Below are 27,247 nucleotides of genomic sequence, written 5' to 3' on the forward strand. Positions count from 1 at the left end.
TAGATCTGCTGAAGGTGATACTTAGAAAGACAAAGGAAATCATTAAAATAAGAAACATATTTGATAACTAGAGAACAGATGTGGTCATCATCTTCAAAGACCATAAAGTTCTAGGAAAAAAAAAGAAGAGGGAAGAATTTGAATTCTGAATTAATGTATAAAAGACGACAGGCATGTTATGTGGGATGGATGAAGGAAGGTTAGCAAAGAATGGAGAGATGGAAATAAAAACAATATGAATATCTATAAATATTTCTTTCCCAGTTCATCCATCACGGCTGTCAGTGATCCCCCTGCCTTGACAGGCAACAGATTAGGCTGTGCTACAGGAAGAAGAGAGGAAAATCCTTTAGTTAAATGCTCTTCTTGCCACTGCTATAGCTACAGACCCATTTTTGCTAACTCAGAAAATGTTATGTCTTCTAGACAAGAATAAAAATGTACTCCTGTGATCCAGTTACTAGGAACTTTCAGGTGATCAGCCCCCTAAGAATGTAAGCTGGAGCAGACTATAAAAATGACAGGTGATCTTTGAGTTAGGTACTGTGAAACAAATACACAATACGCCTCATTTGCTCTTTGAAGTTTGCTCCCTGAGTACGGTCCTAGGAGAAAAACTCACTGAATGCAGACTTCAAGCAATAGGAACACACTGTCACCAAGCAGATTTCCAGAGTGAACACAGCAATTTCTTGTGTCCAAGTGACAGGGAAAAAAGGGCTCCTGGACCCCTTGTTCACAGGACACCAGGTACTACTACATTTCTAACAAAAGCCTCACACTGGAAACGTGTGCAACAAATTGGAGAGGAACACTGCAATCAAGGATCAGATGCAGGTGCCAAGAGATTTGCAGGTGCCCAGAACTGCTGAGTTAAACCTCTGGTAAATGTCATTTACCTGACCAGCACAGGTAGGACAGTATCCATTCATATCCTGCTTGATGACATGTGGATAGCTGTACTGAACAGACCTGACAGAGTGAGAGCACTGCATTCAGCTATTTTTCATTAATACACATCACAATCACAAAACCTACTTTTTTTTCTTTCCATCCCCTTAAAACAAAAGCCTCAACATGAATTGGTAGCTGCTTAGGTGAATAATAAAATGGCAGGAAGGGAAGGCTTGCGAAATGCTATGACATTTCCTGACCGCTTTATTAATTCCAAGTTAAGCACACGCTTAAGTGCTTCACAGAAGTGGGGTCAATGGCACTGCCAATTTGCAGCACTGAACCTTGTGGCAGTGATGCAGAAAGGTTGAGGCACAAGAATTTTTTTCCCCCTTAAGCTGCAAGCTGGCAATGCTTTCCTCGTGGCAGTCCTTCCTCCCTCAGTGTTTCTGCTTAGTGGTGAGGATCAGTGTTCTGCAGGATGTGTTGTTTTTTGGATTACTTGCAAAACAGAGGTCGTGCCCATGTCTGGTCATTAAGAATCCCCAGGCACTCTTTGCTAGCAGAGTGACAACTTTAGTACCCTGGCTGCAGACCAGGAAAGGATATAAATTCTACCTAGTCTACCTTAGATCCCCCTAGTGTTTCTGTTAGACACTCTACTCCTCACTTCTCAGCTCAGAACGAGATTTAGAATTGCTCTTACAAAATGGCTACAGCAGAAATGTCTCCTCTGTGACTCCAGGCTTTGCAGAGCCCTCTGCATTGTACACCCAGCAGGCATTGCTGAATTAATGGATTATTTGGCTTATTGTTCATTTTCTTCACTCTTCACACTTTCTGGTGGATGTTGAGTAATTTTCCTTGTTTGTTTCTGAGGGTTTTGTTAAAATACACTGAAAAATATGCCACCAAGGAGAGAGGGAGGGAAGAGATCCTCCCCAGCTATAAGCTATTCTGACTGGTACCAATGTAGCATATAATTGAATGTTATTTCCATACAGTCCAGCCAAATGTAGCTATCTACAAGAAATAAGAGCATCTCTTAGGACTTTTAGATTTTTCTTGAATGAAAAAGAATTTATTTCTCATAGGTAGTTTTCAAACTGGGAGCAATATTATTTCTAAATTATATTTTAATAGCTAGTTTGTTGTTTCTGTTTCTGAAGCCATCATAAAGCATCCATAAAGTGGTATTTCTCTTGCATTTTACATGACTCCAGGGCTTGCTGTTCTCGCCTGTCAGGTCTTTTCAAATCACTTAACGTTTACTGGAACAATTCTACACTGCAAGATTTGCTGCTCATCCAGCGTGGTGTTTGTATCACAGCTGCTACACCATTGCCATCTCAATAAAAGGAAGCATTTCTCACCACTTTGCTAGTATATAGCAGCATGAAAATAATAATTTCCTTTGAAAAAAAATCCACAAACCTTTCATCTGGAAAAAATCAAGCAAAGAGTAATCTTGGTTTTATTTAGAAATGTTTGTGGTTGTTAAGGTAAACTTACAACCCATAGTTAATTTAATAAAAATGTGACATAATTGTCCTGGGCTCTGATATTGTTGTAGTTTTTTTTTTTTTTCTTCCAGAGTACATTAGAATATTCAGACATACTGAATAATGAAAGAGTTGAGTATTAAGGACATATAATGGAAAATTTTCAGTGTCATGCCTGGCAGGGCATTATCCAACTCTTTATAAATAGTGAAAAAAATATTTATACCATGTTCTCTACTATGATTCAATTATAAAAGTAATTCTGGCTTATTGACATATCATTTAATTTGGTTTTAATAGTTCATTTGCACACACCAGAATATGTAGAAACGAGACCAAAGGGCAATGTTTCACTTGTGTCTTACAAGAAAACAGTTTAAGGGCAGTCACATTTTCTGACTTTGTAGCTGAAGGTGGTATTTTATTCATTAGCTTCTTCATTGGAGGATAATAGTTCTTACAACCCTCACAAGCCGACCATCTTTGCTCATGGAGAGCATCATTTTACTCACAGACACACCTCTTAATTCAGTGAAGAAAGTTAACATTATTTTCTTCTTCACATTGCACAGCTAATAAAATTCTTCCTTTAGTATTATGAATTAGAGGGAAGAGAGAGTGGCCATGTGTTAAATATTTTGGCAATGAATTCTTCAAGTTATATTTTACAGGATTTGCAGAATTCCCTTTACTTGCCTGGAGAACTACACGGGAAAAACATTGAAAACCATAATCCTGGTAGCACTTTAAAGCCATATTCCTCCCTGATACTTTTCCCTGCAACTCCCAGGATGTAACATAACAAGGAAGGTGTTCAATAAAATGTGTGTTAATGTCACAGCTCAGAAGAGATAAAATGAATGTGGGGAAACCTTGCCCAAGTTTCCCTTCTCATTCCAGTTATATTCACCTCATTGTATATTTAATTTGAAATGCAGATCTAATTAAAACTTAATGCATCATTAAAATGATTTGTAATAAGTATATTCAACTCCATGTGAGCATGATATGCTCATTATCAGGTCCAGACTATAGCTGGGATCCTTCACAATGAAGGAAATCATTATTCATAACAAATATCTTTCTGGTGACATTAATGCCATACATAAACGTGATCTAAATGTTTTAACTTTTAAATAAGTTTAACATGTCTGAAGACCTGCTGCTGAATAATTTTTTTCTTGGATGGTATCTGTTGTTAAGAAGAGTATTCCTTTAAGTGGGTTCGACTGTGTTTTTTCAAGAGAAGAAAATAAGCCTTCTACAGAATTAATGAAGCTGGCTTTTTAGCCTAGGGTAAAAAGCTGGCTAATGAAGTAATTCATAGTGACAGCCCATGATCTGAATTATATGAATTATTGCTTATTAATGGGATTAATTGCTTCTCATGCTATAATACAAAATTTATGCACTTGTCCGAAATCTAGGTCTATAATCTGAAACAGAAAGAGGGAAGAAAGGTTGTATTATTTATATATCATGTCTACATCTCTGAATGTCCACACTGCAACAGAGACTGAATGGAGGTAATTTTACAAAGAAATTATATGAAGTGAAAACTATAAAACAGGGATAAGAAAGAAAACAGTAAGTTCTGTTCAGCTGAGGCACTATATCAAATTGCATTGTTTTACTTCACTAAGGACTTCCATTATCTGCATGCTCTCTTTCAATATATAATAAAATAAAATTTATCTCTTTGCATATTCCATAATTCAGTACTGAGTATAGAAGTACCTGAGGAATAGAAAAGTAAAACTTTTAGGATCACAGAAAAACAAGCTCAAAATAAAATCATATTCTACATAGAGGGGTTCATTTATTAAACATACACTTTTATTTGTATTTTTATTATTGCAGTTATTATTTGCATTGCACATGTGGACTGAGGATTATTTCACCTGGAACTAGAAGCCTGACTGCACTGTGTCTTGACCAGACATAACAGAAAAATGGGCTCTTGTGCCCAGATTTCTTGTTATGGAGAGGAGGAGTGAGGAAAATCAGACATATGAACTTTATTCATTCAGAAATGTCAGCTGAATCTGTTTTGCCTGATTCTGGGTCTATCAAGGATATTTATATTCATGTGGTCTTACTTGCCGTGGCATCTGTGAGTTGTGTTTAAAGGTATTTGAAGATCTGATTCTATATCAGGTCAAATCCAGGACTTTCAGTTATCAGAAAATTAACAATCAGAAAAAATATCCAAGCCTTTAGGATATTTAGGCAGAAAATTGGGAAATCTATTCAGACTGAAGAAGCAATTAAACCTAACTATTTCTCACGCATCCTGCCTCAGTGCTCTCACCACTGTTTTAGACAAAAGTTCCCTACAAATCAAAGCACCACTGCAAATTAGGATATTGCTTCTTTTGCTAAAGGGAACTTCACAACAGTGCTGTCATAGAATTGTAGAACTGTTTGGGCTGGAAAGGACCTCAAAGGTCTTCTGGTTCCACCCCCTGCCATGAGCAGGGACACCTTCCACTAGAACAGGATGCTCAAGACCCCATCCAGGCCGGCCTTGAGCCCATCCAGTGTTGGGAATTCTATGACAGCACTGTTGGGTCCTGATTGCACAGGACCCTCTAAAACACTGAGATCTTTCTAACATTTCTCAGAGATGCTGGGACCACATTACTCTAATTCCCCTCTTAGGGGCCATTGGTTGGAGAACACACCAGCAGTGCCAATTGTAATGATGTTTTTTTACATACAATTCTGGCACCTTATTGAAAATAACACTTGTGCTTGTATTGCAATCCAGCTTCAAAATAAACACCCTGGAGATTGTAACTTACTGATTTTCTTTTACTTTTCTTTCCATTCCCTGACTTCTAGGGCAGTGCATAGTCCTGGCCACAGAGATCCCAGAGAGAGAGGTGGTGATGGTCCTACAGCTTCCCTGGTACACATCTTAGTTCAGAATAGATCAGTTCTGTAACTATTAGGCTTCACATTCCCTCTTCCCACCCCCACTGTTTAGTTGTTGTTGTTTTTTTTGTTTCTTTATTTATTTAGGGTTTTCCTCTGGTTTTTTTTTTTTTTTTTTTAATTACCTATGTTGAAGACTCCCTTGGCTTGGCAATACAAATAAAATGAATAAGCCATTTTAATTTCCAAAGTATTTTCTGCATGACTACAACAGACATACAGACATGCAAGCATGAAGAGTAACATACAGGAGCAGTGGTTTACATCCTTAGATCTTAGATCTCAACAGTACTACACTTGTGATTAAAGGAGTAAATTTTATAATCTACATTTTATATTTACTATTTACATCATAGGTCCCATAGAATGGTGGCAAATGGAAAAATGTGCATTCAGATTTTAATATATTAGTCGAGTTTTGAAAGAAGTATTATTCCATTTTAAATTTTATAAATATGTTTTAAGGAGTAAAGAAGCTGTTTTTTGGTGTCGAAGTTATGGAAAAACTTTGATTTTATTTTCTGAGGCATCAAAGTTCTAACTTTTTCTTCCTTTCTTATTCTTGAAATATTTAGGCAACTTAAAAAAAAAGTATCAACAACACAGTGCTATGTATATGTAAATTATTAGATGCATCTGCTCTTTATTTTATATATATATAGCTATAGAACATATATGTATCTTTTGATATATATATAGCTATATAACATGTTATAATATATAGATATATAACACGTGTATCTTTTGGTGTCAAAGTTATGGAAAAATTTTTATTTTATATTCTGAGGCATCAATGTTCTAACTTTTTCTTCCTTTCTTATTCTTGAAATATTTAGGCAGCTGAAAAAGTTGAGCTGTAGAGCACAGAGCTATATATATGTAAATTATTAGATGCATCTGCTCTTTATTATATATATATATAGCTATATAGCATATGTATCAGAAATGCATTGCTATTATATATAATTAAAATCTAGAAACCATGTATATATATATATATATATATATTCAGTTTCTACATTTTAATTATATATTATATATATAGAGATATATACATATATAGATATATATAGACATATATGTATATAAAATGTTTTTAGATTTTCTGCTCAAGTTCTTGTGACTGTTCCAACCATGGCACTACTTCAGCAGCCAGGGGCTGGCAGGAGGAAGGGATTGCCCTTGTTGTGGTGCCTCAGCAAGGCTCAGAGCTTGGCTCTAGAGTTCTACAGCTTTGCTCTATTGCTTACAGGTGAATAAATATTTCTGGGAAATACCTTTTGAGCACAGTAAAGTAGTCAAAGAGTAGGGAGGGGTAAAAAAGTGTCATAGTCGTTGATTGTAATTAATAATGTAATTGACTCTGCATCAAAGATGTTTAGTTCATATTTCACATCTATTTTCAATTTTTACTTTTCCTGCTTCCCTTGATGCCTGGTATTAAGCACTAGGAAAAAAAATATTCTCTTGGGATTAGGTAAATTTTAAATATTTACCAGCCTTTAAAAATCATAACATTTGACACAATAAAAAGCTTCATACAGTTAATATGTACATTCCAAAATAGGAACACTCTTCATTTTTATTAGTCAAAAATAATTAGTTTCAAAGCTTAGACCACTGTGAAAATCCTCTGTTGATTACACTACCACTATTTCCATGAAATAGTTTTATTGCTAGCACAGAGTTTTCATTGTCTGGGCAGAGATGACTGTGTGAAACACCACTGTGGCACAGCCCAGTGCTGTGGACAGCTTGGGCATGAACAAACTAAACACAGGCAAGCAACCTTCTTTCCACAAACTGGCTTATATTCCTATCAAAACTAGTTTTTAGGGACTAGAGCAATTTTGATCCACCTTCTTGGCTCTATAAACTGCACACCAAAAATCTTCGTTTGGCAGTCGGCTGGGCAAATACAACATGTGCAAACTGCGCTGAGAGGAAAGGCTGGGAATGTCTCACTGAGAGAATATACTTGCTTTTCATTAATAAAAATGAAAAATAAATATTAATAAATATAAACTAAAAATTAATAAAATTTTCAAATACCTGCTGTTTTCCAGTCTCCCTTGGAAAACAGAATGGAGCTGGGCCTGGAACTTCCAGGACAAACCCCTTTTGTTGCCAACAGCCTCATTCCTCCCTGCAGGATGTCTTGTTTTACCCATCATCTCATGCCAAAACAACTCCACTTCCACAGGGAATATCTGCATTCCTGCAAAGTTTTCCAACTGCTTTGAACTTGAGTCTAGAAATGAAGGACATTTTCCTTGAAGAGGAAAATGAAAGAAAATATTCAAAGAAAAATATTCCCACATTCTCATCATTCTGTATTGCCTACCTAAGAGACCTTGCAAAAAAGTCTTGCTATTATCCTTCAATTAACTGGTCAAATCTATCAGCAACAGTGAGAGGAACTCCCAGCCATCTCATATTATTGCTCTGCTCATTCCCAGCAGCTGAAGAGCCAAATACCTTCATGTAAGCATCAGGTAGGTGCCAGACACCCAACTTGCATCTGACCCTTTTGCAAATACTAGAGGCTGTACTTGGAAAGGGTTCCCTTTTTTTTTTTTTTTTTTTTTTTGTGGAAAGTTTCCAGAGGGTTGTGCTGAAAACTTGATTCACTTGAAAGAGAAGCTAGAAAACATAATTCCAACACAGCTTCCTTTAAGAAAAAAGACATCAGGCTGAGTTACTTAGTTTGGTAGAACAATCTGTAACAATGCCATTATTAAAGTTTCATAAAAATGTGTTCCTTTAAACACAGACTTATATCTGACTTCTACAGAGCAATTATAGTAACTATAATGTGACTCTTGTGGTAAAAAGTGACATGCACAATGCAGTGAGGCTTTTGAATTTTTAAATTAGTAAGAGCAGCCAAGGAGAATACACTTCAAATTTCACCATCAAGGCAAAAGGAGGCTGAAAGCAACTTAGAGTCTAGTTCATGTTTCACTTGGAGGTTTGAATTTTGCATTGGTTCCTGGGCCTTAGCCCACTGCTGTAAAGAAGCTGCCTCAGGCTTCAAATATGGCAATTGTTCCCAGGCTGTGCCATTTTCCTCAGCTTTCTTTGAGTTACTGTGGAAAAAGTTTGCCCTGGTAAAATTTAATCCTTCATTAAACAATAATCTTATTTAAGTTGCTTTTTAAGAAGCTGGTTAAATATCAAGAAGAAAAACCAGTATGTAAACAAAATTCTAAATGAATTTACTTTTCTGCATATATTTTCTGTGTTCAGCTTTTAAAGTGAAAGCAGGACTCATATGACAATGGGACTAAAATTGTAAAAGAATGAAGATGGAAAAGAGAAACAAATTTTACTTCTGTGATATCATACAAAAAAGAGTGAAATATTTGTTCAGTCTATCAGGAAACATAAAAAATTACTCTTGCCAACAATTTGACAACACAGATGAAATTTCAAGTATGAGGTAAACTAAAATGGAATGAAAAGTCATGTGAACTAAGTCCCAGGACCAATGGAAAAAAACTCCTGTGTTCAACAAGATTAACCAAACAGTAAAATGAGCAATATTTGTCATGTGCTTTCATTAGTATAAATTATTCACTCAGCAGTATTTTTTCAAAGAATTTTGAAAACAAATAGAGCAGCTTCAAAAAGGTATTTCCCTTGTTTGTAGACCAATGGATATATCCATATCTTTGGTTTGGCAAGCATATTTATAATGGCCTCTATGTTTTTAATTTGCTTTTTTGGGAGTTGGGATTTGGGAAACAACTATTGTATCCCAAAAAACTATTGTATTCATGGAGAAATTGCAGTTACAAAGATATTGTGCCAAAACCTGCAATTTAAGAAAAGTAGGGTATTTGTGCCTTAGGAGATCTGGGTTCAATTTCTGGTCATGTGGCAATTAGCAGGATTGGACTTGTCAAGGCACTTAGGGGCACTTTTTAACTAATGATGTCAGAGCTGTGTTGTTCCAATCTCGCTGGCAGCCAACATTTGGACACAGGAGTTGCAATTCCTGTCAGGTTTATGTGAGTTGGGTAAGTCAGTGTTTAAGTCTCAAGACTAAGCAGTAGGTGGGAATCAAATGAAGTGGTTGGGTTCTGGACAGGGTGTCTGGTTTTGCCTTCAGAGCGTTCCTGGGCAGCAGCCCTTGGCTCCTGGGATCCTGACCTGTGACCAGTGCCTTATTTTGGGAGTCTGGGGTACCTAAAAGTGCACATGGGGGCATCACAGTGCTCTGTTGGAAACTGAATGATTCTGCGTGGATGGGTCAATTCTTCTAAGTCTTTTGAAGGACAACATTTCATGATGGGAATCTGCCTGAGATCCTGCTCTTGTGCTTTGGCTCTCCAGCCTGCAAGGCCATCTGGGAACAAAAAAACAATCCAAGTCAGGAGCTTGAGTTCTATGGAGAAACAAAGATTTTTTATGGCTGCTGAGTTTTTACGTTCATTACCTTGGTGAGTTGGCCATTTCCCCCAAACACCAGAAAGTGTTCTGACTGGCTGGTCTCAAAGATTACAGAAAATGGCAGCACCTCTTTTACCCCAGGACAAGGCTTGAGAAACTCACTGAGCAGCCAGCTCTGCATCTTACAGCCTCTCTGAGCTCACCCAGCAGCCCAGGAGAACTCTTTAAAGTTTTCAGCACAATTTAGACTTGGAAACTTCAAACCAAAAATACTTTAGTCACAAGAAACTCTGCTCCCTATAATCATTAGTGAGCATAATGAGGCCTTTTAAAAGAACTCTGTTTCTTATGGTACAAAACAATTGAATTTTCTTAGAAAAACTCCATCTTCCATAAATTAAAAATTATAAATAATGACCTTTTGAAAATTTTATTCTTTTTTCTCTCTCATAATTCTATCCATAAGTACTGTACTTCCTTGCTTTTCTAGTGGGGCAAATTCTCTTTCTCTTTTATGCTTGAAGGTATTTAAAAAATTAATTAAATGGCAATGTTTTTGAGACCAAAAAAAAAAAAAGTTTTCTATGCCTCAGTGGGAGCTGTGCTTGTTTTAATTCTTTATTTTAAAATAGCTGAATTTTTTTCTGTCAAAATGATGCTTAACCAGCACCTTGAGGTAAAAAAATAATAAAAAAATAGCAGCTCTAAGGAGCAATCTAGCAGAATTTCAGCTTCTAGTGGACAGGTACCAGCACAACTTATGCCTCGTGTTTTATCCTTGCCTACAACTTGTCCACAGTCTCCTTCACTTCCAGAAGACACACAACCATGGTGTTAAACAGAACCTCCTACTTCTGGCAACATTATGACTTTCTTTTGAGTTCTATTATGAATTTCTTTTCTTCCTAATGCTCACTCAGGAATTTTAGGGTATTGGCAGTAGTGTCAAAGTGGCCAAGTTTCTTATCTGCCATCTCCAACATTTGAAAATATGGAAAAATGGCATGATGAAATTAAAAATTTCATGTGGAGGATTATACTTTGCAGGTATATGCTTCAAGTGATGTTTAGTTTTGGATCTGCAGTGCAGAGGTTTGTAGAGATATGCACAAGGGGGTCTGAATGACCAAATTATGACTGTCACAAATTTCCTTGGCAAAATTTCCAGCTCCGTTAAGGGACTTTCTTCTGAAGTATGATGAAAATTCAGGACCATGGGTTGCTTCACTGAGAGATACAAGAGGAAAACAGTTTCATGGTCAAAATCAGATTTTTGCTGAAATCTTGTGAATATTTCTAACATCCTTCCCAGTAAGCTGAGACACATACAAGCCATGTCACAATCTGCATGCACTTTGGAGGGACTGCCACCCTTTCCATCACCACACAAGGGAACAATCCTATCTGATTGTGTGGGAAGGAGAAGTCACAGCAAACATGACAGTAAGGTTATAGCCACAGAATGAATGCACAAAACCAAACTTTCTCTCTGATCCTCAAAATATCTGCTTAGGCATTTGAGCAAAGTCTGCTGATATCTGGAGCTCACAGTAATAGTTCCCAAGTTTCCAAAGTGTTTGTGGCAAAGGAAATAGATAAGACATATCATCTTTGCCCTCTCAGAGTCTCAAAAAACTGCACAGTGATAACTGCTTAAGCTGCAATACTGCTTTTTAAGAACTTGATGTCAACTAATCTTGTTTCAGGCCACCTGGCAGTATCAGCCTGGGCTCTTTCACTCCAGCCCCACTAAGCCTTCCTTTCATCGGCTGTCTTTCGAAACTGCAAATTGGCCTGAATTAATTTAAGCAGGAAGTTAATGCTGAGGGAAGAGCTCCCCTTCTTTAAGTTCTTTAGAATAAGCTGTCTCTGACCACTAATAAAGCAGAGCTCTTTAGAGCTGATAAAATGAACAATCGCCACCAAAACGTCCTTCCTGTTCTTCCAGCCCTCAGCCAAGACAAGGAATCAATACAAATACAGTTCATAGGGTAACATTTTGTTTTCTCAAATGAACAAAATGTGTCTTAATGTCCATGATCTTCCATGAAAATCTTCATATTAATAACTTCCATAAGCCTAGGCCAATAGAAACGCAATCCTTTTGATCAGAGAACATATAATTGGTGTAAATTATTCAAAGTCATACTTGTGCTGGGTTGCTCTGTAGAGTGTACATAAGAATAATTTATTTTTTGCTTCTAGGAATATCCTGGTTTTTATCACTGCATGGCATGCTCAAAGAGTTTGATAGGTTTTTTTATCATAATCAGCACTCTCTGCTGGTTTTGTATATAACATTTTTTTGAGAGGCTCTGTCCTTTCCACATTTAAATTTTTACTCAAGTCCTATTCAAAATATCATAAACACTTGGGCGGACAAACTGAATATTTTTAAATCTGGAGGGAAAAGAGTCTATTTCTGTACAACAAAGGAATATATGACAAATAGTTTTACTGAGGTACAATAATTTCCCGTGCTTTGTTTGCTTCTCTGATGTATTTCTGGTTTTGCCAGCCTCCTGTTCAGATAAATCATCACTCAAAAATCAGCAGAACTGTGGATAAGGAAAGAGCACAACCAATCCTTTCTTTGCTGGCTCTATCCTGATATGTGAGTAAGAAGTTATCAGAGTTATTTTTCTTGGGAATTGTTTAGACTCCTGTTCTTTTTCCAAACCCTTCACTCCCATGCAAATCATGGACATGCTTTTGCTTCCACTGACGCCAGTGAGATGAGTGATTACATCATAATTTTCAAGATGGTCCAAGGCCTGTTTTGACTTTTACTGGGGAAAAATAAAAACAGAAAAAATATGAAATTTTAGAACAATTTTGTAAAGAATATGACATGAGACAGCAGGACAAACCTCAGTTTGAAATGCCCTTCAGCAGGAACTCACTTGTCCTTATTTGATTCCTGGTAACTCAGAGAAGCACACCCAGTGGATTCCCTGGAAGGCTGAGCATGAGGATCACTGCTTCCTTCTTTAGTGGCCAATGACCTGATTCTTTTGGTACTGACTTGCAGTTCTCTTCTTTTTTCATACTTCTTTTTACCAATCAGGAGAGTTCTGCTGTGGGACACCTGGAACTCAAAAAGTGCATTAGCTTTACTGAGCAAGAAATGTCTCCACTAAATTATTTTGAGTGTCTGTGTCAGAATATCTTTCTGCAGTAGATGCATTGATGGTGTGGCAAAATAACAGTAGTTATTAAATATCAGACCATTAATACTGATTCCTTTGTTAAAGAAATAATTTTCCATTACTTTTCTAGAAATGTGATTTTCAGATGCAGAATTATTTAGTATATCTTAGGGTTATGATTCCTACTAAGCTGTGAGCCTAATTTTTGATTTCTGCCTTCTGAGCCCATTTTTGATGGTGATGCCCTGTGTGATTCTCGATTTCTTCAGCTGACTGTGAAGTGGCACTCCATTGATTTTGTGTTTAGAAAGCAGCGCTAACCCAAGAGTCTTCCTGAGACCATGGTGGAAGCAGGGAAGGGTTGTAAAGAGTAAGGTGGTTGGATGTACATACTGGGATGCTCCAAACTGAGCATCCTTTTGCTGCAGTAATGGTCAGCTCTAGATCTTTCAGCTGTTCTGCTGCCCTGGCACTACACTCCAGAAAATGCATAGATATTTTGGCTATAATAATATCTTATGAGAACTATAGAAGGACTAAATAGATTCACTCTGAACTCTTGGGACCATTCATTGTGACAGAGTGAGGACCCCAGGGGAATTTAGCTCTTCTTCTTCCTCTGGTTTTCATAGGAATATGTGTAAAGACATAACTAGGGTAGAAACCCCAGAATTAAATTTCTCTAGTATGCACACCTTCTGAGACTCTAAAATTAACTCTGATTAAACACATAGATAGATTTCTGTCATTTGAGTGTGCTTTTAGCCAACACACAAATTAGGACGCGTTGTTTAACTTCTCAAATTTTCTGATTAATGTTGTCCCCAAACACTCAGTTCTCACTCAGCCAACACTTCCATTGACAGCAATGCTGGGTAGGGCTGCAGGGCAAGGACTGATAGCAAAGATCTGAGTACAAGACAAATTCATTAGACAAGCTAAATAATTTAGGCACATTTGAAAAGCAAATGAATGTAGAGGTGTTCCCTTATGATTATTGCTCACATAGATTTTTTTAAGAGGAAAAACATAAATTAATAAAGGCAAGAATGTTTTTAATGACAATATTAGTGGCTGCCCTGTGGCTATTAAGACATGCACTCATTGTAAACTATATTGATTTTTCCATCGGATAAAATTCTTTGGTTAAATTTTTATTTGCAGCTATAATCCAGACTGGCTGTGTTGGTCATTATCATGATAAAATGTGGTCAGAAAATTTTTCATTGGAGCAGTAACCACATATTTTCAGAAAGACCCCTTAACAGCATCAGGGAGAGTCAGATGCTGTCTATAAGTGCAATAGTCACTGTTTTTTTGGAGGCAATGTTGCCATTGATTAATGGAATGGGTTATGATATCACAAATTCTATTTTAGCTAAGAACTACCAGCTCTTTGCATCATGCACTGTGTGAATTTACTGCCTTTGCAAATTAAATGCCTGACCCAGTGAACATTCACATGACAAGTTTCACAGAGTTCATCAAAACCTTTGCAAATGTACATAAAGGGTTTGCCCATCTACAAGAGAAGAACTTCAGCCTTGGCAGTTTGCTGCTACTTCGGTCAGAAGGAAATGGTCAGTTAAGATGCAGAAAGTTTGTTCTGCCCATCTGTGACCCTGAATTTACTTGAAAGAGTTTCATGAGTAAAGGTAAATGTTTAGAGATCTACAGGACATACATTAATGACTAGAGAAACTCTCCATAGAACAGGAGAAAAATAAAGAGAAGCTGAAAAATGTGGATGCAAAAGGCCTTTTTCACATTCTCCATAACCAGCCAATATAGTACAAAACCAAATTTTCTTATTCTGCTTTCATTAAAATTTATAATGGTTGCTCTAAACTGACCCTAAAATATTTTGTTGGACACCTTTGCCTTGTACATGTCACCATTTGTTAGAACCATAAATAATTTGACTTATGGTTTATGTTTCGCTCATCCTGTGTCAATGACAGAGTCATCTAAAGCTTTCTACCATTTCAATTCTTGAGCTGTCTGAGGTCTTCAAACCCTTTACTGCTGAAGCAGGCAAGAAATCAAAATTCAGCATGGTGGGAAAGAATATGGCTCTAATTGGACTTAGTGCATGGGCAATAACCTGTTTCCTGAGACAGTATTTTACCTGTTAGTATTTCACTGCAAATCTCATGTTGCAACACTTTTGTTTGTGGTACTTTGAGAGTCCAATGGGACCCAAGACATATCTTGCAAAGCAGTGATTTATTTTTTTGCACAGAGATGCCAAAAACTGCCTGAAATACCATTAAATTACACTAAAATAAAACTTAGAGCCTTCAGAAATAATTCAGTAATGGAGGTGGTATATTCTGTTAACAAGATTTCTGTTTTCATATGAATCATGCAAGGCAGAGCAGAAGCAGGACTCTTCATCAGATCTTCAGAGAAATTCAGAGATGCTTCACTAGGAATATGGAGCTCCTTTTCTGTAGATCTCTGCAATTTAAGGTTGTTTATTGTCCTCTTCCTTTTGGTCTTTGAAGGGCTAGGGACCTGCAGGAGAGGGCTGAGCATTTCAGATTTTTTTAAGGGGCAGCTCCCAGCAATTTCTATCTTGAATGACTTCTAAGCTTCCAAGAATACAGTCTAGTACTGCCTAAATTACAGCAACTCCTGTGGGGAGCAGAGCAATAGTTGGTGGCATGGCCTGGGGCCAGGGCACAGAGTGAAACAGTGACTGGTGTCTGTACAAGGAATTCTCTGTCACCATGTGCCAACCATCCTTGCACACAACACACCCACGAAGACCAAGTGTAGTGACAAAAGAATCCTGCCATATGGCTTCAGTCCCTGCTGTCTTATTGCCTTCTTGGATCATTCTCTCATCAGAATTTTAAAAATACTTAAATATTTCCCTTTTTCAGAAGCCCAAGTACTTTGGAAAATTTAGCTATTAAATCAAGATTCCTTAATCCAAGATTTGGGAGAATACATACTTGATGTTCTGTTAGGTAGGCATGCCAATTCTATAGTAGCAGAGGTGTTATATGTATTGAAAAGGAAGCAGTACTGTCACTTCTGATGCTGTTACAGACCTTGCCTACCAGGAGAATAAATGAGACTCAATGTATAAAGGAAGTCAGGAAGAGCTGCTTAAGAGTTTGTTGAACAGAGATGTCTTTTTTGATAAATTCTTCATGTCAAATGCCAACAAGCTTAAAAAAGGAACGAGTGCTGTAATTGTGATATCCTGTTCAGGTTACACTACCCTCAGGGAAACTGCTACTAATGACTGAGTTAATTAATGAGAAATTGTTTTATGTGTTACAGAATTTAAACCAGCCCCCTGCCCCAGTTTCCCTGTCTGCTTATTTTTGCAGCAGTGTGAACAAAGAAGCCATTTGCCAATGCTTTGTTAACCTGTTACTCCCACTAACATTTCCGTGTAGCACCGTGGAAGGCAGGCTGTGTGCATTTCAGCTGGGAGCAATGTCTTCTTGGATCACACACTCTGCAATCACTGTGTAGAAAAGTGTAAAACAACTACCTTCAGAATCCAGGATGGCAATTTTTGGCATCATAACCACTTCTTTCCAAGCTTGTCTACATGATTTGTGCCACAGCGCTGTGGGAACAGATATGAAGAGATAAATCCAGTGATGCAGCTTCCTATTTGACTTCATACTTTTAGAACACCTTGGAAATGCAAAAGCCAGTGCATTATTTATATCACAGGGGTTTTTTTTGTTGTTTCTCTTCAGTATCATCTAAGTATGCCTCTTGAGAAGATGAATGTCATGAGGGCAAGTTTTTCCTGTAATTCCTACTCCTTTGGGATTATATAATTATCCTTTCATGCTAAAATTGTTTTATCTTCACAGCTATTTACGGGGGTATGCTGCTATTACCTAAATTGCAAAAATGGACTGTGCAAAAGCACTAGCTCATTTATGTGTAGAATACTGCAGTTTTGTTGGGAAGAGCTGAGTAAAATAAGCATCCCTGTTTTTAACAGGATTATGTGACACATCGGGTAGATATAGATAAGGTTGCACAACGCATCTTTAGTTTCTCTTTAGCAAACAGAAAGACAGCTCCTTTTCAGCTCAGAATTGCAGGCACATTTTTGTTCTATTTGAAAGAATGCAAGAAATATTTTCCTGATTTTTATCTGCTTTTAATTAAGCTTTTTCAACAAAGAAAGAATTTGTTACATTTTTTCAAGCAAAGCAACCAAAGGAAAAAAACCTCTTCATTCAGAAACAGACTTGCCTTGAGTGGGAATGGCTAAATTAATATTCATTTTAGTCCTCTCTGCATCTGATAATAGTAGAACACAGTGTGTTTGCAGTTCTAAGGTCTTGCAAAAAAGAAATTATTTTTTCTGCTTGTCAGTTTTATAAGTCCAGTGATATATTCTAGCTCTCTCCCTCAAAGCTGTGTCATGATACTGTGAGTGTATTCAGAAGGATGTATGTAGACACACACCTCTGCATCCAGCACAGCTCTGGAATAATTTCCTGGCCCACATATGAGGAAAAATCCCTAATGTTAACTCTACTTGCTACCACATTAACAATCCAAGGGCTGATTGGGAAAGCAGAAACTCTAACCATGCCTTTCTCTTCAACTTCTGCTTTCCCTGCTCAGACTCGTGCATAGCTCCTGCTGTGGACTCAGGGCCCCCAGTGTCATCATCTACTTCTGTGGCTTTGTGACACAGAAAAATACAAAAAATGACACATCACCTAGTATAAAGTAGAAAACAGAGAGAATTTGAAAGTAACATCTTGCCCCTCAATGAAATCAACAGTGAATTCCATGCTGATTTCCTGCTGGCTGGAATTTCACCCAGGGTTTGTATAGTTTTATTTCTTTTGGATGCAGAAAATTGGAGAGAAGTATGTCTACAGAAGTTATACTTTAATAAGGTACCTCCTCCCTGTTCCTGCCTGTGAATGCAGGTGTTTCTGTTACCACAAGAACAATGATGCATGTTCATAAATAGCTATAGAAAACTGAGATCTTGTACCTTGAGAGAATTTAGTCTTTTACTGAAAGAATCCTTCTGGGAAAGGTAAAACTTGACATATAAAATTCCAACAATCTTACAGATGGGTTGGATTTTGTTTTGAAATCCAGAATATTTGGGGATTTGGTAGGGAGGTGAAAGAGAAAAAGAATGTTTTGATCAAAAAAGACATTTTGAATGAATATGCATTAAAACATTCTTTTTTGAACCTGCAATAGTTTTGCAACATTGATATAATATCAATAATTTGTGTATTGCTGTGTATATGTACAGTTTATAAATATTATTTATATATAAGCAAAATATTTTTAAAATGTAGTATTGATATGTGTTTGGTGTAGAATGAGAGATGTGTTGTTGCAATACAAATCTGAATTTTAAATTGAAAATTTTAATTTACTGCAAAAATATGGGTGTAGTCTGGGGCACCAGTTTTGTAACCAAATGATGACACAGCAGAACTCATGTAAAAATCTGTGTACACACATTTAGCAAATGCAAGACAAAAGACACTGTCATCTATCTATTTTCAGTGGTTAAAAAAATTATTGCTCTTTTTCTGCTAATTTCTGTCCTTCAGCTGAAAATTACTGTCCCTTAACCACGATTTGATATTTCAATGCAAAGCAAACCAGTTTATAAACCATAAATTTGCTTTATTTGAACTTAAATATGCTACTAAAAGAAAACCGTGTTTTTTTTCTGGTACTGATTTAATGAGAAGAGTTTAAGGCCAAGGCTAAAAAATGGACTAAATTATTGCAGAGTAATTACCCTTAGGCTCCTGCATGCACTGGGACCTGGACTACAAGTCACTTATTCTGGAGTGGAGCATCTATACATGCACACCAGAGAGGTTTCCTGGGACAATCTATTCCACTTGAGTTACTCCAGTTAATTACTATATACTGATGAGCCTTGAAAGTCAGTTCTGCCTTTAGCATTGAAATACTCTCAGAAAAAAAGGGATGCATTTTCTTGAAACAACTCCGCCACGAAACACCACATTAAAAGAAACATTTGGGACGGTGAAGCATTACTCTGTGACACTTTTGAAGCCCTTCCTGCTCTTGGCTGTTGGCATGATGCAGGCAGTGCCAGGGCACCCCACGGGCAGCGCTGGGAGCAGGCTGGTTTGCAGCAGGCAAGGCTTTGCTCTCATCTTTGCTGACACAGATGTCTGTCCAAAGAAGGCCCTCATGCTGCTCACAGTGATGTCAGTGCCTCTTACCATGAGCAAAGATGTTGATCTCATGGGGACTTGTTGAGCAAAATACACATGGAAGCTGTGCGCTGGTTTGGGGCCAAAGCATGCAAATGGTAATTGAGCAGTGCCCTGCGCACAATTTATCGTCTCTGGATGCAAAGGGAGGTGTGTTCTGGTGTGTTACTGGACCATATGCTGCACCACTCTCTGAGGCTTCTCCTCATTGCTGGGGTGTCTCATTAAATTAGTATGGGACAGCACGAATATCAGCAAAATGGCTTGATCCCATCTGAGTATGCTCCTTTGCTCCTACAGCTTCTGGCCGTGCGTCTCAGGGGTTAATGGAAATTGGCAAAAATGAGAATGTCCCACTACAGGCAGCTCACGGCATTAAACAATTATGCAAGAATTTTCCTTGGAAGCTATTAGGGATGATGACATTGTGCTTAATATTTGACCTTCTCAGCTTCAACTGCTCAATACCTCTTACTGTACACAGAAATTGCCAAAATCCCACCTAATGAGCTGAAAAATGACATATGACAGATCTGATGGCTAACTGCAGCTAGAAGAAGAAAGACTCCTACAGAGCAAAAAATTCTAAATCTTGCTCTTTTTTGCCTACTTTTTCTATCTATAAAGAGTGTTTAAATTTGTAATTTGAAGGCACAGATTAATTAAAAACTTAATTCAAATTAAGCTGAATTCAGGAAAAGTTCTGTTGTTTTTAATGTCTTTTTGGCTCAAATCTGCAATTTGTTCACAAAGTTATTGGGTACTCATAGGATTTCATTTTTTTTCCTTTCTGGGAAGGCTGTTTTGGTCTTTTTCCAAGGGGCACTGTTTCAGTTCCACTTATTCCTGGGAGATTTACACCCAGTTAACTCTTTTGAATTCAAGGGGAAGGAATGGTTCTTGAATTAAACTGTAATAAAAATATTGCTAGGGATAAAAGAATCATGAGTGCTTCCCACTGTACATTTGAGTCAGTGTGTATGAATCCCTGTGTGTTTATAAATGATGCCATTGTCCCTTTTCTCTTCTGCATTATTTAAGTTTCATCTTAAAAGGCCACCACTAAATCTGCTATAATTACTCTAGGAGTGGAAAATAATTTTCAGCAGCTCCAGTCCTGTCTCGGTCAGACAAAACTCATGTCCTACTTTTGATAAGAAAGAGTGGAGGTGAAGAAGTAAAACTTAAAAGGTTAATTGATTTTCTTATGCAGCTCCACAGCCTTATTCTGCAGAGACCTTGGGATCTCTCACTTTGAGTAACATCAATCTAAAATAAAATGTTGGCAAAAGAATGAAATGGAAGAATTTTATGAAGTGTTTTTATAATGTACCCCTCCTATTGTAATCAGCGATACAATGTAGGGACTTGAACTCTGAAAACTTTGTGCATCCTCTAAGGGACCTGAATAAAGCATCAGTAAATGAATGGCATGCACACAGCCCTGGGAAAGAGCCTTAGTCTCTCTGTTCTTCATCACTTGTGTGACTAAACAAGTTTATTATGAATTTATATTCCCCCTCCACTTTCGTCCTTCTTCGACCTATTTTGAAAAGGGTTTTGATGCATTGTCCCTTTTATTGGACTCCTGTTCCCCTCTATATGTTGTCACTTCAATGGTAAATCACTAAATGGTAAACCTTGATTAACTTAATGAGATTTTTATAAGAAAGTAAAATACTGTGCAGTACTTTGGGGCAAGGGTAAGCACATGATGTTTTATCCTACAGCATCAGAAGTTGAAGACTTGGACAAACAGGACCACAGATTGAGTTGTTCTTCAGCAGTCTAAGCATAGTATGCTGTTGAAAGAGTTTATCTGTTCCCTTTTCCATGAGGTCAGCAATTTTGAAAGCACCTAATTAAATTCTTCATTAAATCATCAGAAAGAAGAGAAGAGGAAATAGCAAAGAAATCCACGATTTAGGAGATTACAGATGAGCCAGAAAGAGTTGATCTTGAACTTGAGTTTTGAAACAGAAATATTTTTAAGTATAAAGAAGCAAAAATGCCTAGCCTTACAAGACTGATTTTTTTTTTTTTAGTTTTGTTAAACTGCCTCCAAAATGCCTTTGGATTATTACACAAGAAATAAAGTGTATTGAAATGATATACTGGTTGAGCCAAAATCAGAGATGAGATTAAATCCCTTCTTGGTTTTACGATCTTTTGGAGTTTTTTAAGGAATGCATGTGATTGAGGCTTAAGATGCTGAACTGTCATGACATACATAGGGAGGGGCTGGGAGGGTTTCAAAGGCTGAATTTAAGCAGGCTACTTCAAGTTGCTGAAGATAAAAGATGAGAGGGGCTCAAAGTTCAAGCACCGACATCCAGCTAAAGGCAACCACATGGTATTTGTGGACTTGAATTTGGGTAAAACATGCTTAAATCCACATGCAAAACAATGTCTAGACAAATCTTTGAAAATGTGTACATCAGTATGTATGGCTAAAAAGTCTGAATTATTTATGGGCCAGTGTATGTTGGGCAAGCATAGGATACAATGTTTTGGAGGAGATTTTTCAGTTTCTGTGGTTTGAATTGTACTGTGGTTAAATCATAAAACAGAGCCTCTTGGAACAATACCTGGATATTCCATGTGGAGTTTTCAGAGTGCGGATCATGACTGTACAAGCAAACAGCACAAAATAGCACCATGACATGTAACTCCAATGCAAATAAAACAGAATCCAAAATCTACAGGTGAGGGTTGTGCAGTATGAGCACGTACACATGCACACAAACAAAAGCTTACACTAATTTTTTGCTTTTTTTTGTTTGGGAGGGAATGCAGCTTTCAAATTGATTAAGAGACCATGCCTAATTAGAAACATTTATCACATGTACACTCACAATTGCTTTTTTGTTTTCTCTCTTCATTTGAAAATGTATAAATCACAGGAAAATAAGTATCTCATATCCAAAATGCCCATCTCTTTGTTCTTTTTTATTTGATTGCAGTCAGATGAAAAGTGCTGCTTTGAAATAGAGGCAATGGCCAGAGGCCTATTGATTGCCTGTAAACAGAAACAAAAAAGCAGCCCTGGTAACATTTAGAATGGTTTATCAGTGATCAAAGCACAGGAGGTGCTGTCTAGACAGCCTAGGTGTGGACTAGCAAATGGATTTCATTAGGGTCCTCTACTCTGGTGCCATTGTTTCAGCTCTGCTCTTCTTCAGGCCAATCTGTGATTGATTTCCAGAGAGGTGCCCAAGTGCCTGTGGCAATGGGATAAAGCTTACAGGACTTCGCTTGTTCTGACAAGGCAGAGTAGCTGCCTATCACATTAGTGCAAAATGACACTTTCATTTACTTCCACAGCGCTTTGAAACAAATACTTTTAGCTACAGCAATTGCTCTTTACAGCTTGAGCTCTGGAGTCAACTTCTTGTGTTCCAGAGAGTAAAAGGTTGTGAAATAATTTCTGAAGTATCCTATAGTTAAAAAGGGTCATATTCTGACATCTCTGACAGAACCATACTTTCCTCTTGCATAGTCACAGTTTTTGTTTTAAGGATGCATTTTATTTATAATGTGCGCTTTTCACTATAGGGGAGAACAGTTTCACTTTTTATCCTTAAAAATTCCTGTATGCATCCCACATGTGCTGTGCCTGCCTGTAAGGATACTTGGCATTCACCCACTGGTGCAGTAAATCACAGGACTAAGATTATTCAAATGGTTTCACTACAACCCCTAATGTGAAAATGCAGGGCTAAGTTAACTTACAAAAAGGCCTCACATTCAGCTGGTGCAAATTACCAAATTACTATAAACTACCAAATTACCAATGTGCAAGAGCAGCAGATGTGGTCCATGTTGCCTCAGCCTCTCCACTTTGTGCTTGTGCTGTTTCACAGGTGACCTGATCCCACTGCTCAGATGCAGCTGCTGCTGGATGAACTCCTAGGGAGGAGGGTAAAGGCATGTGGCCATCCTGCCTGTCACAGCACCACAGAGCTCTAGAATGGAATGGATCTCTGCAGATCATCATGTCTGACAGCCTGGCAAGGCAGGGTCACCTGGAGCAGGTGACACAGGAATGTGCCCAGGTGGGTTTGGAATGTCTCCAGAGAGGGAGACTTCACTGCCTCTCTGGGCAGTGACAGTGCTCTGCCACCCTCAGTGTAAAGAAGTTCTTCCTTGTGCTTTAGTCTGTGACTATTGCTTCTCATCCTGTCACTGGGCACCACTGGACAGAGCCTGGCACCACCCTCATGACACCTGCCTGCGAGATGTTTATATGCACCAGTGATGTCTCCTCTCAGTCTTCTCTTCTAGAGACTAAATAGACCCACATCCTATAACCTCTCATAAGAGAGATCCTCCAGACCCCTGTCTTGATGTCTTCTCTTTTATTTCCTCTGGGTCATTGTTTTGGTTTTGTGGATCCCACAAGTTCCACCAAGGTCATGGATCTCTTGGTAGTGACAATACCAGGCAGGAAGCTCCGAAGGTTCCTGTTACTGCTAATAGAGGAAATATATGGAACCTTTACTGCAGAAATCAATGATTCATCCCCAGCCATGGGATGTCAGATTGTGTCCTCCACACCAGAACCAGTGGGGCAGGGCTTGGGTAGGGAGCTCTGAACAGGATCACTCCCTCCAAGGCTTTCATGGGCTCTTTATGTTCCCTCGAAGAAGTCTGAAAATATTGAGGAGAAGAAATCCAAAATGCAGTTGGTGAAGTTATTTAGATAGTTGTTAAATATATTAAATATAATTTTGTTTTTGCTTTCTTTTTTTATTTATGGAGCTATAACTGTGACTGCTGCCACACAGCAAAAGTCTGTGAGACTACATATACTATGTTAGAAAGATCTCTAATACCCCCCAGACTAGGGTTAAATCAAGACACTTTACAGATAAAATTTTGACCAGTGCTCTGGTTTCAAGTGGAAAAGCCTTTTTTTCCCAGACTTTTTGAAAAACAGATGATTGAGAAACTGGCCAGGTGGCAGCAGGGGTCAAAGGGGACATTGCAGAAAAATGGACTGGGGCTGGATTAAGACACCAAAGGGCTTTGCCATCTCCAGATACTGGCTTTGCCTAGCTGGGGTGAAATAAAATAAAATTGGTTTCAGGATGATGATTTTGTTAAGGAATCTCTCTCCAATATTAAGGGAAGAACAGCATAGTGTTAAAGGCATGTGCAAGGTCTGTGTGCCACGTGGGTGCCTGTCATGAAACTGCTGAACAGCTAAGCTATAAACCCAAAGATTCACACCATGGGCTCTGGAAATAGAGGATTTGGTGTCCAGGCTCACAACTGACACAGGCTGGACGTAGAGATGGTGACCAGGCATCACTTTCAGGACAGCAGTCCTACAGCAAGCTCAGGTGAGCTGTGCTATCCTTGGACTCCTGAGGCTTCAAGGACTCAAGGGATTCAGTAGATGTAGTCACTCATATGGTTACATTCAATAACCAGTGCAGTTCCATTAAAGGAAATTGACTATTGATTTTTTTTCCCATAGCATTTCAGCCTAATTTTTAATTTACATTTTTTATTACTAAAGTCAGGCAAGACAGAAGATAAAAATCTTTTTCAAATACCCAAATTCTCCTCACCATTTTCATGATTGCTTGTGTTTGCTCACACCAAACATGTGGGTCATTTGCAGTTGGGATATAAACGTGTGCACTCACACATAAGGCTTACGAAATTCAAACCATTGTGAAGTGATTGCTACTACCTCTCTAGTAAAAGCTTAATATTATGATTGGCTTTGTTGAAGGATGAGGTTAAATAAAAGGTTAAACTAAAAAATTTTGCAATGCTAACAAAATGCCATGAACTGGAAGGACTGTTAAAGTTTCTAAAAATGTGTTCCTCTCCTTTCCACTCTGTTTGAACCCATTCCGTTTCTAGTCCGTTGCAGACATACATTCACTTCTGGTTTGGAACTGAGGAAGAAATTTAAGTGATAGTTGAAAAAGCAAGGGCTGAAGACTGAGTGGCATAGAAAAGTTAGTAAAGCATTTCTGCAAATCTGAATCGATGCAGAAGAAGGAAAACATAATGAATAAAGTCTCCACATTCTTTTCTTGTAAATATAGTGAGCAGAAATGGGCATGTCTTTGTTCTGATTTATTGTTTTCCTAAACACTTTAGTGATAAAGTGAATATAAGCTGAACTGGGAAACTTTTCAAACTCTTTTGAGTAATTATCTGCTGTTTACTGGAACATCTTTCCTAAACGAAATCTTCAGAACTTATACACTAACAAATTAGTAGTTTTCTGCATAATTTCCTCACCACCATAAAAAGATGGGGGTAATACCCCAAAAAAATTCAGTGAATTAATTTATTGAAGGCTTTTGTTGGCTCAGTAAAATGTTTAAAGATAATTTTCTTAGAAAAAAATCTTTCTAGCTTTCTTAGAAAAGGCATTTCTAACTTTCTTAGAAGTTATTATTACATTCCTGTTTTCTAAAGAAAAAAAAAATTAATGTAAATGTTGCATGAGAGAAGAAAATGCTTTTCCAAAGAATTGTTCTTTGACATGACAGAATTGTGTGAATGTGCCCAAAAAGGTGCATTTGTAACATTTTGGTTAATTATAGCCTTTCCTTTCACCAGTGTTGCACCCTGTTAAGACTTGGACTGTTTAACATTTCTCTGTGCTCCTGTGCTCAAGTCAACTTTACTGTGACTTAGATCTCATTAAGGACAGAACCTTGTACTTGCTGCAGTAGATCATGCCTGTCTATACTGAGCTTTTCAAACATTTCAGACACAGCTTTTTAACAAACACGAGTCTTTTAAATGAAATGCTAATGAAATGCTTGGGACCTAATGCAATGCTGCAGACCTTTACCCACTCAGCCTCTTTGAGAGCACAGTTTGCCAGGCATTGGCTGGGGAATGTCCAGCAATGTTTTGCAACAGCAGTTCCGTGCCTGGGCTGACCTTTGCCTGGTGGTGCAAGCTCCAAGTGCAGAGCTTCTTGTGCCATTGCCAAGAGTTGCCTTTCCATCTTTTTTGCTGCAGTTTTCCATTGACTTTTGGGCAGGCCTTTAACAGCGACCAATTAGCTCCTTCCTACTCCAGTGTGGTGGTTATGGGACAGCAGACAGCCCCATTTCTGAGCTGTGCCCTATTTTGGATCAATCTCTGTCTCTCCCCTTCTCTCACTGACTCTCTTCCTTTGCGTCTTTTGGCCAGAACAAGACACCAAGGTACTCCATCACCCACTATGCCTTGGATTACTTAAATATATTCCCCTCCCTTCCTCTGCTTGGCCTGTTCAGGCTGAGCTGCCTCATACCATGTGTAGCCCCAAAGCAAAATTGAAACTTAAATAACCTCAATAAATCTTTTCCTTTGCTCTGGCATCTGGGTGTCTTGCAAGCTGTGTAATGGGATGTTCAGGGCCTCAGCCTCTGGGAGATGCCTTTTGCTGCCTGCAGCTCTCGCCGTCAGCTGGGCGAGAATGATTTAATCATTTAAGAAATGCTAAACAACCAGGTGTGCCATTTTTTGACTTCTGTGCTCACTTCTCAGTGCCACAATTCAAAGGGCAGTTCCTGGCCCCAAGACATTATTTTTTAATACAGAGTAGCACTTCCAAATGTATGTTTTTCCTGGGTATTCCCTCTGCTTTCTGACTGTCTGGAATTTTTCGTTTAGAAAAACAGTGTCACATTGAATCAGAAAAGTCTATTTGAATGTAGTCTCCAGCCTCACCCAATTCCTCTTACTCTTGGCTCCCTTCTCAGAAAATAAATATCTCTTTCTTATATGATTTTCTTTTTCTTTGTCTATGGATTGAAACTTTCCTTTCCAGCTTTAACAAAAAACAATGTCACTCTCATTCTTTGCATTCCAGGGCTTTGGATTAGTTGATTTAACAGTGTTTAATTGTATTAAATGTTACCAAATATCAATCTTCACATAAAAAGCCAAATTCTTCTCAAAGTAAAAGTTATCGTTTCAGAAGTTTTCTTACAAACAAAACTCAAATATAAGTTTATGACAAAATAATTCACTTTAGATTTTAAAACCTTTATTCCAGGTGCCTTTTCTGTAACATAGATGACAGCTCTTGCAAAAGAATGTAATAACCTTGGTATAAACCAGATCTTTCAGAGATAGAAATAGTGACAACATTAACATTACCTAAGGATTCTTTCTCCTTAATTAA

Source organism: Zonotrichia leucophrys, chromosome 4, assembly GCF_028769735.1.
Source record: "Zonotrichia leucophrys gambelii isolate GWCS_2022_RI chromosome 4, RI_Zleu_2.0, whole genome shotgun sequence".
Taxonomy (NCBI): Eukaryota; Metazoa; Chordata; class Aves; order Passeriformes; family Passerellidae; genus Zonotrichia; species Zonotrichia leucophrys.